Source organism: Rhinichthys klamathensis, unplaced genomic scaffold, assembly GCF_029890125.1.
Source record: "Rhinichthys klamathensis goyatoka isolate OS25496 unplaced genomic scaffold, OSU_Roscu_1.1 h1tg000220l_1, whole genome shotgun sequence".
Taxonomy (NCBI): domain Eukaryota; kingdom Metazoa; phylum Chordata; class Actinopteri; order Cypriniformes; family Leuciscidae; genus Rhinichthys; species Rhinichthys klamathensis.
This window is the reverse complement of record NW_026606744.1, coordinates 758,687-770,823: the sequence shown is the minus strand read 5'-3', so window position 1 is coordinate 770,823 and position 12,137 is coordinate 758,687. Positions and strand designations below refer to the sequence as shown.

Genomic DNA, 12,137 nt, shown 5'->3' with positions numbered 1-12,137 from the left:
CAGAGTGAGTGCATTACCGCCCGTGCGCGCGCTCGGCCATCAGATCTATGATGCGTCTTCAGATGTTTAATTAGATTGCTGGTGTTAAACGATGTACTTTCTTTCCCTCCTCTCGACACCTTAGCTGAACATAACTCACAGTCTGCCTTGCTGTTGTCATCATCCCTTATCTTGAAATGAGCCCAAACCGCCGACATTATACTTTCCTATGCCTCAGTTCACCTCGACAAAGCACTCGCGGCGGCCAGTTTTGTTTTGCAAAATGTACGTGGTATCGGCGAATTTTTATGAGTACGAGTACGAGTATATTAGGACAGTATCGGCCCGATCCCCGATGCCAGTATCGGTATCGGGCCATCCCTATTTGATATGCATTAATAAATACAAGCACAAGCATACACCCACTGTTGTCTGTAGCACAGGTCAAGGATAGATAGATGAACCAGTAAATATCCAGCTACAATTAAACTATAATTATTTGCTATTCATTTTAGTTTTGGCAAAAGTAAGAAACCGGAGATAATGATGTGCAGCACAGCTCTACAGTACAGGTTGAAATTACTTGGGAAAATAAATATGTCTTCACTCCTGGGGGTGTTGTTTGTGAATGCTAGTTGTCATGGGAAAATGTTCAGGAAGTGTGTATTTGTCATCATTAGAAATGACGCAGTAATATGCGAGGTCAACCGTTGTTTTGGTGGGAGTTAGTGTTGCTCATTTGTTCTTCATGAAGTTGTTTTCATTCAGTACAAAAAGTGGATGTTGGCTGTGCTTTATTGCATAGAAAATCTATGCATTTATTTTTTTAGTTCAGCAGCTTGTTTCTTATTTTCTTGTTTACCAAAATGGGCAGCTTTGTGAAGTGCCTTCTCCATAATAAATTTGTAATCTCTCTATTATAGATGTCTATTTGTCTTCCTTTTGGAGGAAGGACAAACGCGTTATTGACTATTGATTTAAACGAATGCATATTTTGCATAAACCCTTTCATTTTCTACCTGACAACTGCGGCTTATCAAAGCAGTCAATGACGGCAGACAGAAAATGTCAACTTAAATGGCTTCATTCTAGTCATTTTATTTAGGCTCTCACCAAGCTCACTTCCGGTGTAGAAAGAGTGGGTTGTTTACATGTCAGTCACAACTTGAAGTAATATAGATTTCTGAACTGAACTACGTTCACAGGTGTTCGTAGATCAGCTATTGTACAGCAGCTCATCCAATGCGATTTGTTATCTATTACTGTGAGTCTTTTGTTTTTAATGTGGCTATTAAGTAATGTTGGAGCTGTTTGTGCACTGATGCCAGATTCATCATTCATTTGTTATGAATAATCTTAGCAACTTTTGGACACAATCCAAAAGATATTAAAGTAGAAAGTAATCAAATGGGATGAAGCACCTTTCATGTGATAAGTATTTAATCCAATGGAATATTCATAACCATTAATATATGGCAATATAAAAAGTTAAATTTCTAGCAAAAAGAACCATATTGTGATTCGTGATTGTATACCACTTATTTTGATATTAGAAAATCACTTATACCATGATATCAGATCTTGGTAATACTAGTTTGTTATCTATATATTTTGAAGTAGAGATGTATAAACTCCATTATAAATGCAAACTGGAGGAAAACACACACAGACACACATATATACTATGTGTGTGTGTGTGTGTGTGTGTATATATATATATATATATATATATATATATATATATATATATATAAAACATTTTTTAAAGTAGCCCTTATGCTCACCAAGTCTGCATTTATGTGATAAATATTCGCTTTATTTTGACTGTTTTTCCCCCCAGACTTTTAATGTCATTTTTGATCAATTTAATGCATCCTTGTTCAATGAAAGTATGCATTTCTTAAAAAAAAAAAAAAACATCTTACTGACCATTTTATTTATTTGTTTGTGTTTTTACTACTTCTCAATTTTTAAAAGTACAATAATACCTGTACATCTGAAATGAATCGCTGAACTGAAACTAGAATAGATTTCTTTGTGTGTGGCTGTAGACTCTAATTAATTAAGAAGCACAATGACCCAGACTTTGTGTGTGTGTGGGGCTGTGTTTATGAGTGTGTAAGAGATCTCTAATCACTATAACAGGCTTGCACCAGCACTGACACTGCATGTGTTCATATGCTTGATGACTCTTCATTGATTTAAGGGTTCACATATTTAGCATTAACCAGTCCCATCACTAATGACTTGCAATGTTGTGTTTGGATGACTTTTTATGTAGTGTGTGTGCATGCATGCATAAGTGTGTGTTTGAGTATGCATGTTTGTTTGAAATACAAAATTGTGCACGGAGATGCAGATGCACATTGGTCGCTGTGCGTTTTTATCAGCTTCCCCCAGACCCCCAGATTCCAAGACCTCAGCAGGGATTCAAACACAGGATTAGTACAGATATCATCTGGAAAAGGTCATTGTTTTCTTTCCCTCTCTCTCTCATGTTCTTCTCCCACTCCCACCCTTCTCTTTCTCTCTCACTCCACATGATATCTCTTTCCTCTCTTTGTTTTTTTTTTCCACCTCTCTCAATTACACTCCTCATATCCTTAACTAATTTTGTAATTGTACCATTGTAATTTTACATTTTTACATTGCAAAAAACAGCACTGTGATTTCATAAGTGCAGGTGCAACTGTTCATATACATGGGTATTTACATGGTACTTCTGGTTATAACCATGGTATGTGCCCAAAAAAACTTGTGCATGAGATCATAGCACTTTTGTCTTCGTGTGCATGCTGGGGGATTGTTTTTTAACACAATCTAAACACTAAAGTGTTAAAGCATGTTTTCTTAGCCTACGGCTCTGGTGCAGAGAGGCTAACACCGCTATCAGTAATAAGTAAGTGATACTGAGCCTCTGGGGTCTTTTTTCATTTGTTCTTATCTTCCAGCCGCTCTCACCATCGACCTGCACCGCCTCGCCCACCCGCCGATGCCCATTTCCAGCACACCTCAGTGTACGTGGCCATCTAGAGATTTTAGAGACTGCAAGGAATGTCCATGCAAAGAAGAGCTCTAAATTAATTAAATGTTTTTAACATTAATAATTATTACATTACATCTAACATTATATAAATCAGTGGCGTGGGGTCAATATAACCAGCGAATGCTCTGCATACCCAAGCCATTCATGGACTCGCTGATTTAGTATTAACCCTATAAATTACTATAAATTCCCTTTTTTATGGTGTACCATAAAGCTTACATGATAAAATGTTAGCAATACATATGTAACTCTTAGTCATTTATTTATTTGCCAAACAACGGTAATTTTCTTCAATTCTGCCACTAGTTCCGGGAAAGCGGATCCACAGCAGCTTTTTAATTATAACTTATTTTTAAAAGAATAATAATAATAATAATTATTATTATACTTTATAATTTATTCTAATGATATTTTACTTATATTTATAATAGGCTACTAATATTTATTATTATACTTATTTTTAATTCTTAATAAAAAAACACTTCTGGCATACATTTGAATTGACGCCTGCTATGGTGTTTCTTATTTATCGCCTCTGATTTAGATGCGTGCTGATGCGCCGTAGCATGTAGTTTCTGCGGCATTAGTGCCACGTAGCGTAATTACAAAAATACGACATATTTTGCAAACCCCCGCCCTTTTGCGGATTCCTCATGACTCAACAGCTTTTACGGGTGCTTGTGAAGGCATCAACAGGTAAATGGTGGCTACTTTCAATAAATAGTCAAATAAAGGAAACTTTTAGCTGTGTTGTTTAGGGCTGCAACAAACGATTATTTTGATAATCGATTAATCTAACGATTATTAGAACGATTAATCGACTAATCGTCGATTATTTCGCAGACTAATCAGTAAGTTTGGAACGATTATTCAGCTTTTTCAATTATTTAAAACATTGAGTTATACATATTCTAATTATAATATAAAAAAGAAAATCACTTCAGCTTTTGAAATAGTTGTTTTAATGAACTTTGAGCCAACTAAACAGGTCATTCTCTTTAAGTTTTCAGATGTCGGTCCAACTCAAATCACACACAAATGCTCTCTAAGCATTGTTTAATAGGCCCACTGCTTTTCTTAGAACTGAAACAGAAAAAGGGACATTTACTTCAGGACACAAAGAATGGTAAAATATTAATCTGCAAACAATTATTATAATTATAAAATTACAATCTTTTTTTACATGACAATTGAGCTGACAGAGACTTTCTCATTCACCTTTTAATTTATAGTATGAAAAAGTAACTGCCATGATATTCTTCCTATATCATAGGAAGGATATAACATCTCGTTTTGTAAGTCTTCATGATTATTGAACAAAATACAGGCAAGTGATAAGACTATAATAATACCTAATATACTAATAGTTACAATAATAAAAACAGCCCTGACTCCTAAGCTCGATCAAGATTTATTCTATACAAAATAAGTCATCACATTACTGTAATTATATTACTATTGATAATATTATTACTATTATTAGTAGTATTGCATTCTCTAATAAAGAGAGATTTACCGCTGGTTAGTAAGCTCCAGCTGGAGAACACTCACTTCTCACCGGCTCCTCTTTTGCCGGGATGTTTCCTCTTGCACCCCAACATGCATGTTGTGCTCCCGTGAAAATTGCACACGACAGCATTCTTGATTTGAAGTTTTGTGAAACTTTCCCAAACCTAAACCTTGCTAGTTCGGATTCGTTTGCACTGTCATAATTCGCGCTGTTTATTCTTCTATCGCAATAGCATTTGTAAGGGCTGCAATACACTCTAGCGCTGCAGCGCCGTAGCGGTCAAATCGCGGGATTGCTGGCCCTTACATTAGGTCACGTGAGATCAAACGACTACTCGACAACAAAGATATTTGTCGACAAATTTTTATTGTCGACGTTGTCGACAACGTCGACTAATCGTTGCAGCCCTAGTGTTGTTGCCATGTGTCATGAGAGTAAGCAGCTGAGCAGTTTACACTGTCTAGAGCGAACACTCTTATTATAAACCCATCCAACGTCCCTGATGATATATATATATATATATATATATATATATATATATATATATATATATATATATATATATATATATATATATATATATTAGTGCTGGGCAACGATTAAACATTTTAATCGCGATTAATCACATGAATTTATTGCGATTAATCACGATTAATCACATTGTTACGCGCAAGAGTGAATAATGAATTCTAAAGTAGTGTATTGCGCACTTTTGATTTAAATGTACTGCTATATACACAAAAGTGCAATAACATGTGGTTTACAAAAACTTTAAACAAACAAGGTGCTTTATACCAGCAGTATTACCTTTACAGTAGCAATAAAATATTTATTGTAAATCTCAACTTAAACATTAATGTAATCAAATCAAATATTAAAACAAAGCTATGCCACATGCCAGGGCATTACCTTTAATCTAGCTTGTTAAAACGAGTCCAGTTTTCTTGTTTTTTTTTCTGAACAGGTATCAACAGGTATCTTTTCTCAGGGAGCAGCAGAAACAGTCTATGTAGTCAGAGGTCATGACCACTACCACAGATATAAGTCGACCAACGTTACTTCTCTGATAGTAGCTTAGGTTTGGTCATGACATGGTTTCCCACGTACACTAAGATTACATTAAACAGATGTAAAGCCCAATTTATACTTCTGCCGAACTCACGCCGTAGCTACGTACCTGCTGCGTGTAGCGCGCGTACCCTGACATGCACCTCTCCAAAAATGTAACAATGCGTCAATTCTACGCGTACTGCAAGCGCTGTGATTGCTAGAACCGCTCCTCAGGTTCACATGCATGCTCCCTCTGCATGTGTAATTGCGCGTCAAGGGGGACAACGACGCAGAAGTATAAATAAAAACCAACGCGTAGTCTATAGCGTAGAGGCTCCGGCGTAGGTCCGATGCAGAAGTATAAATCAGCCTAGAGTGCGGTGAAGTGGTCGAGCACAGGTGCAGCGACAAGCGGGTGCGTTCCTGTGAAACTGTTGCGGTCATGCTCGCCTCACGCACGCGCCCGCGCTCTCCTGTTGCCGAAGTTGAATTGTCTATTTTTGTAGCTACACGACGCGCAGCACAAATCATTGGTAGAGACTGGACCTCGGCTCGCTGTTTGTGAGTTTCCCAATCTAAAAAGTTATCAGGACGTCATCAACAGAAGGGAATTCACATGGTAGAGCATCTCCGCTAAACTAAACGCAGGCCTATCAGGTAAAGTTATGTATAATTTTAATTTAAGTTAAAAAGGCTACAGCTGCGTAGCGCACAGAAGCCGTTGCCATGGTTACTATCCATAGAGCGCCTGTCATTCACTCGCGGAGCGCTGTCTCCCTTTCTGTTCACCTGAGAAAACCTGCCAAAGCCTCTCCACTGCTTGTTTGGGTGGGTTATTTGCTGGCTGACCAACATCCCACCCCTGATCCATGGTTTGACTTTGACTGTAGGCCTATGTGTATTCAGAGCCAGTGAGCAACAGACTTTCAAAAAAAAAAAAAAAAAATGCGTTAACGTGCGATAAAAAAATTGACGGCATTAATTAATAAATGCGTTAACGCGCTAATAACGCGTTAACTTGCCCAGCCCTAATACACTCACCTAAAGGATTATTAGGAACACCATACTAATACTGTGTTTGACCCCCTTTCGCCTTCAGAACTGCCTTAATTCTACGTGGCATTGATTCAACAAGGTATTGAAAGCGTTCTTTAGAAATGTTGGCCCATATTGATAGGATAGCATCTTGCAGGTGATGGAGATTTGTGGGACGCACATCCAGGGCACGAAGCTCCCGTTCCACCACATCCCAAAGATGCTCTATTGGGTTGAGATCTGGTGACTGTGGGGGCCATTTTAGTACAGTGAACTCATTGTCATGTTCAAGAAACCAATTTGAAATGATTCGAGCTTTGTGACATGGTGCATTATCCTGCTGTAAGTAGCCATCAGAGGATGGGTACATGGTGGCCATAAAGGGTTGGACATGGTCAGACACAATGCTCAGGTAGGCCATGGCATTTAAACGATGCCCAATTGGCACTAAGGGGCCTAAAGTGTGCCAAGAAAACATCCCCCACACCATTACACCACCACCACCAGCCTGCACAGTGGTAACAAGGCATGATGGATCCATGTTCTCATTCTGTTTACGCCAAATTCTGACTCTACCATCTGAATGTCTCAACAGAAATCGAGACTCATCAGACCAGGCAACATTTTAGTCTTCAACTGTCCAATTTTGGGGAGCTCTTGCAAATTGTAGCCTCTTTTTCATATTTGTAGTGGAGATGAGTGGTACCCGGTGGGGTCTTCTGCTGTTGTAGCCCATCCGCCTCAAGGTTGTGCGTGTTGTGGCTTCACAAATGCTTTGCTGCATACCTCGGTTGTAACGAGTGGTTATTTCAGTCAAAGTTGCTCTTCTATCAGCTTGAATCAATCGGCCCATTCTCCTCTGACCTCTAGCATCAACAAGGCATTTTCGCCCACAGGACTGCCGCATACGGGATGTTTTTCCCTTTTCACACCATTCTTTGTAAACCCTAGAAATGGTTGTGCGTGAAAATCCCAGTAACTGAGCAGATTGTGAAATACTCAGACCGGCCCGTCTGGCACCAACAACCATGCCACGCTCAAAATTGCTTAAATCACCTTTCTTTCCCATTCTGACATTCAGTTTGGAGTTCAGGAGATTGTCTTGACCAGGAGCACACCCCTAAATGCATTGAAGCAACTGCCATGTGATTGGTTGATTAGATAATTGCATTAATGAGAAATTGGGTGAGTGTATATACCGTAAAACTTCAAATAATAGCCGAGTCCCAAATAGACGCCTGTCTCTTTTACACGCCTGGTGTGGCTGCAGGTTTGGGTAAATAAAGGCCGGTCTCAAATAGAGGCCGGGTCTGTTTTTTAGTTTCGGGTTGTATTTAATCCTCTAAAACCGCCAGATTGCCCGCTTTTTGGCGGCCGCCAAAGCACATTTTTGTCCCTCCAAAGCCTTTTTTTGATCGATGAGTGATGTAGAATAGAATTACTGCTGTGCTTGACAGGGCGCGTTACGAGCATAGAGAGAGAAACAACGAGCGCTGTCTTGCTCTCTCTCCCTCGCGCATATTAATCAAAATCAATTGACGCGATAGTAAAAGGTCGGAAGACCGCAGTTTCACGTGGAGCATTTGGAGATTTTTAGAGATTAGAGACAGGCCTATACACTCAATGAACAACATCTCAACACTAAATTATAAAGGCCTGTCTCATATAGACGCCTGTCTCAAATACAAGCCGGTGCAGTTCGACGATTTGGGTAAATAAAAGCCCGGGCTACTATTTGAAGTTTTACGGTATATACAGTTGTAATCAAAATTATTCAACCCCCATTGCAAATCAGGTTTATTGGCAAAATTTACTGACTTTTAGCTGTTTGCAATGAACAAATCAAGCAAAAGTAATTGAAATAGCTCAACACAACAAATGTTTCAAGCGGTTTCCCCAAATTCAACTGAAAATGCAACTTTTAATGACGACTTCAGTCTCAAAATGATTTAACCCCTTCATGGCAAACATCTTTAGTACTTAGTAGAACACCCTTTTGCTGTTATGACCTGCTGCAAATGAGATGTATAACCAGACACCAGCTTCTGGTAGCGTTTCTGAGGAATCTTAGCCCATTCCTCATGAGCAATGGCCTCCAGTTCAGTAATATTCTTGGCTTTGCTTGCTGCAACCGCCGCCTTCAAATCCCACCAGAGATTTTCTATGGGGTTCAAGTCAGGTGACTGTGATGGCCATTGTAGAATCTTCCAGGACTTCTTCTGCAACCAAGCCTTGGTGGAATTTGAGGTATTGTCCTGTTGAAAGGTCAAATGACACCCAAGCTCCAGCTTCCTCCCTGACGGCATGACGTTTTCTCCTAGGATTTCCTGATACTTCAATGAATCCATCTTGCCTTCCACACGCTGCAGGTTTCCAGTGCCAGAGGATGCAAAGCAGCCACAGAGCATCACTGAGCACCACCATGCTTAACTGTAGGCAGAGAGTTCTTTTCAGCATATGCTTCATTCTTCCTCCTCCAGACAGACCGCTGATCCATAGGGACAAAAATTTCCATTTCTGTTTCATCGCTTCACAGAACAGAATCCCAAAACTTCTGTGGCTTATATGATTTTGATTTCTTGTGCTTTTGGGTCAGTAGTGGTGTACGTCTTGGAGTTATGTCATGCGTTTAGTACACGCCTTATGACGGGGAAACACTTAACGACTAGCTGAAACATTCTAAGACTGAACTGAACACGGTTACAGACTGTTTCCAATGACTGGAGCAGATTTTAAACACCGTCTGTGAACACCGACTCTCTGACTCGGCACGTTTGGGCATGATCAGTCGTAAGTATCAAAATTACATTCATAATCGGCCTTACAGTTGTTAAGTGTGTCCCCGGCTTTACTGTGCAAAAAACATTAGTGCCCTTTGCCACCAAGTCTTGCTGCAGGTCTTTTGCAGTCACTCGAGGGTTTTTCTGAACCGACCTTCTCAGTAATCTGGTTGCAGCCGTTGATAGCTTCCTTCTACTCTGTCCAGGTAGTGTAACCACTGTTCCTTTAACTTTGAACTTGCAAACTATGCTTCCAACGGTGTCTCTAGGAATATTTAGTGCCTTCACTATCTTTTTGTATCCTGTTTGTGAAGGTGATGATATCTTCTCAACTCTTTGGACCATTCTTTTGACGTAGCCATATTTCCAACATGCAGTCAAACGTGACACTTAACGATCCTTGCCAGTTCAGATATTTAATGTGTTCTAGCTCAAGCACACCTGGTGCAACTAATAAAGCCCTTGATTATAGTTGCATCAGGTGTGCTTGGGAAAACACCTGTTTTGCAGATTTGTGCTTTTGTGATGGATTCAATTCAGGGGGTTGAATAATTTTGAGACTGCAGAAGTCATTAAAAGTTGCATTTTCATTTGAAGTTGGGGAAAACACTTGAACACATTTGTTGTGTTAGGCTATTTCAATTACTTTTGTTTGATTTGTTCATTGCAAACAGCTGAAAGTCTGTAAATGTTGCCAATAATTTTGATTACAGCTGTATATATACAACATTTAAATGCATTGTTAAGAATCATTTTTATAGTTTTCACTCTCAAAGAGCAGTATTTACAAAATACTTTAAACCTTTAAACCCTATTAAAAAATGTAATATTAAAAATAATTATTATATTTTTGTATCTGCTGTAAAAGTTTTTTATAGATATTGAGTGTACAAACTCTATTAAATGATTATTAATTAATTCAAAAAGGATTATCCAAAGTTCTTATTCATTATTTGCTAAAGGCTGGAAAAGGAAAAGTTCATTGGTCAAAAAATGTAACTCTTTTTCAGTACATCTGCGAGTTTGTGTTTCAGTGTTTGAATTGATTTATATTTGCACATCTGCTCTGATGCCTGCCTGATCATCACTCTTACCAACCAGACTTTATCCAGTCAGCCAGGCCACTCTGACCCATGCCCAGTGGGGACATTTTTTTTTATTTCTGTGTGGACATTTCTGTGCAGTCATCAGGCTTTTGCTCCACTTAAAGGTGCAAAACGCAGGTTTCTGAGTTTTTGCAGAACTACGCCCCCTCTGGCGACAAGCGAAACTGCAGCTGTGCACGCTCATAGACCACAAGCACACGCACGCATGCACGAGCTGTTCATAACTAAAGGAGCATCTGCTGTACAGATCTTTGGTGTACAGTACAGCCAAAATGTCTTTAGAGGTAATAAAGTTATAAATCTGCAAGTCATTTCAAATATATGGAAGGAAAGACATTTGAGTAAATTACTCTTATGTGTGAGGGGAAAACGGGGGTAGTAGAAAACTTTGTTTATGTGTTTACTGTATCCACCTATGATTGTATTGTTATGAAAACACGTTCATGAACAATATAATTGATTACTTCGCAATAGTTCAAAATAATAATCATACCGTACACGGTTGGTCAACAACGTTCACTCAAATGTCTCAAGGTAATAAACAATCAAATGTCACCATGACGTTTTCATAAAAGCCAAAACAGGCTAAGCTGCCGAAGACTTGCGGGGTTCAGCCTGTTGTATTGATCTGAGAATATTCCAATAACAATACATCCTTTTTCTGTTAAAATTTACTCAAAATTTGTGTCTAATTATCGGTCATATTTTTCAGCATGTTATTACACTCAAGAATCTTGAACTGTTTTGCTAATCACTAAACAACATGTAGCGCTGATTTATTTAGTAGATATTTTGACAGGGACAATACACACTGACAAACATTAATGTGAAATGTGTCAATACTTGTATTGACACATTAACATGTATTTTATCACAATACCAAAATATTTTACGTTTTCCTCATTTTGATAGAATACGAGCTCTGACCAATTTGATGTTACTGTGGAGAGAAGCACTGAGGATAGCAGTGACAGCAGTGAAAGGATTTACAATTTACTATTTTTACCGAAAAAGACAATATAGCCAATGCAACGGCGTTCTTCCTTGTTGGTCCGAACACAATTCCTAGTTTATGAAACTGTTCACTGACAATGGTATAAAATCAATTCTGATTGTATATGTATCTAGCTTACGCTAAAGCATTACACATTTTACGCATCGTCATTTGTTGTCATACATAGATTGGCCGTATCAAACATTAGAGACTGGGCTATATCTTACCGTTTTATCAAGAAAAAAACCAACTGAAGATCCCGTTTGAGACCAAGAGCAGACCGGAGATCTCTCCATTTCCCGAGGTTGACTCTCGTCTTACTCCGACGCCTGTCTGACTCCAATTTGGCCCTTTTGGTGGCACTAGACATAATTTTTCTTTTCTTTTTTTACTTTACGTGGAGTTTGCGTTGGGGTTTGGAGTGGACTACAAGCCGGTCTCTTTGAATCCATCTTCTACTTTTGACGCACGAGTTGTCCGCTGATGCGGAGAATGGCGGCGCCGGCGAATACACAAACTTGCGAGACAGCCTGGTGAGCGTGAACGCGCATGACGTCACGCCCAGTCTCAAATTCGAGCCCGAATCCCTCTTATATATTTTACTGTACAGGATTATAGAGGCAATCTCAGTAAGCAG

At 39.0% G+C, this 12,137-nt stretch overlaps 2 protein-coding genes across 2 annotated transcripts in view; both read left to right on the top strand.

The window, feature by feature from the left end:
• minpp1a (multiple inositol-polyphosphate phosphatase 1a) overlaps window positions 1-12,137 on the top strand; it is a 224,032-nt gene that overhangs the window by 80,968 nt on the left and 130,927 nt on the right. The window lies entirely within an intron of this gene.
• Window positions 1-12,137, top strand: part of pdzd8 (PDZ domain containing 8) — a 60,408-nt gene that overhangs the window by 31,014 nt on the left and 17,257 nt on the right. The gene's annotated exons all lie outside the window — the stretch shown is intronic.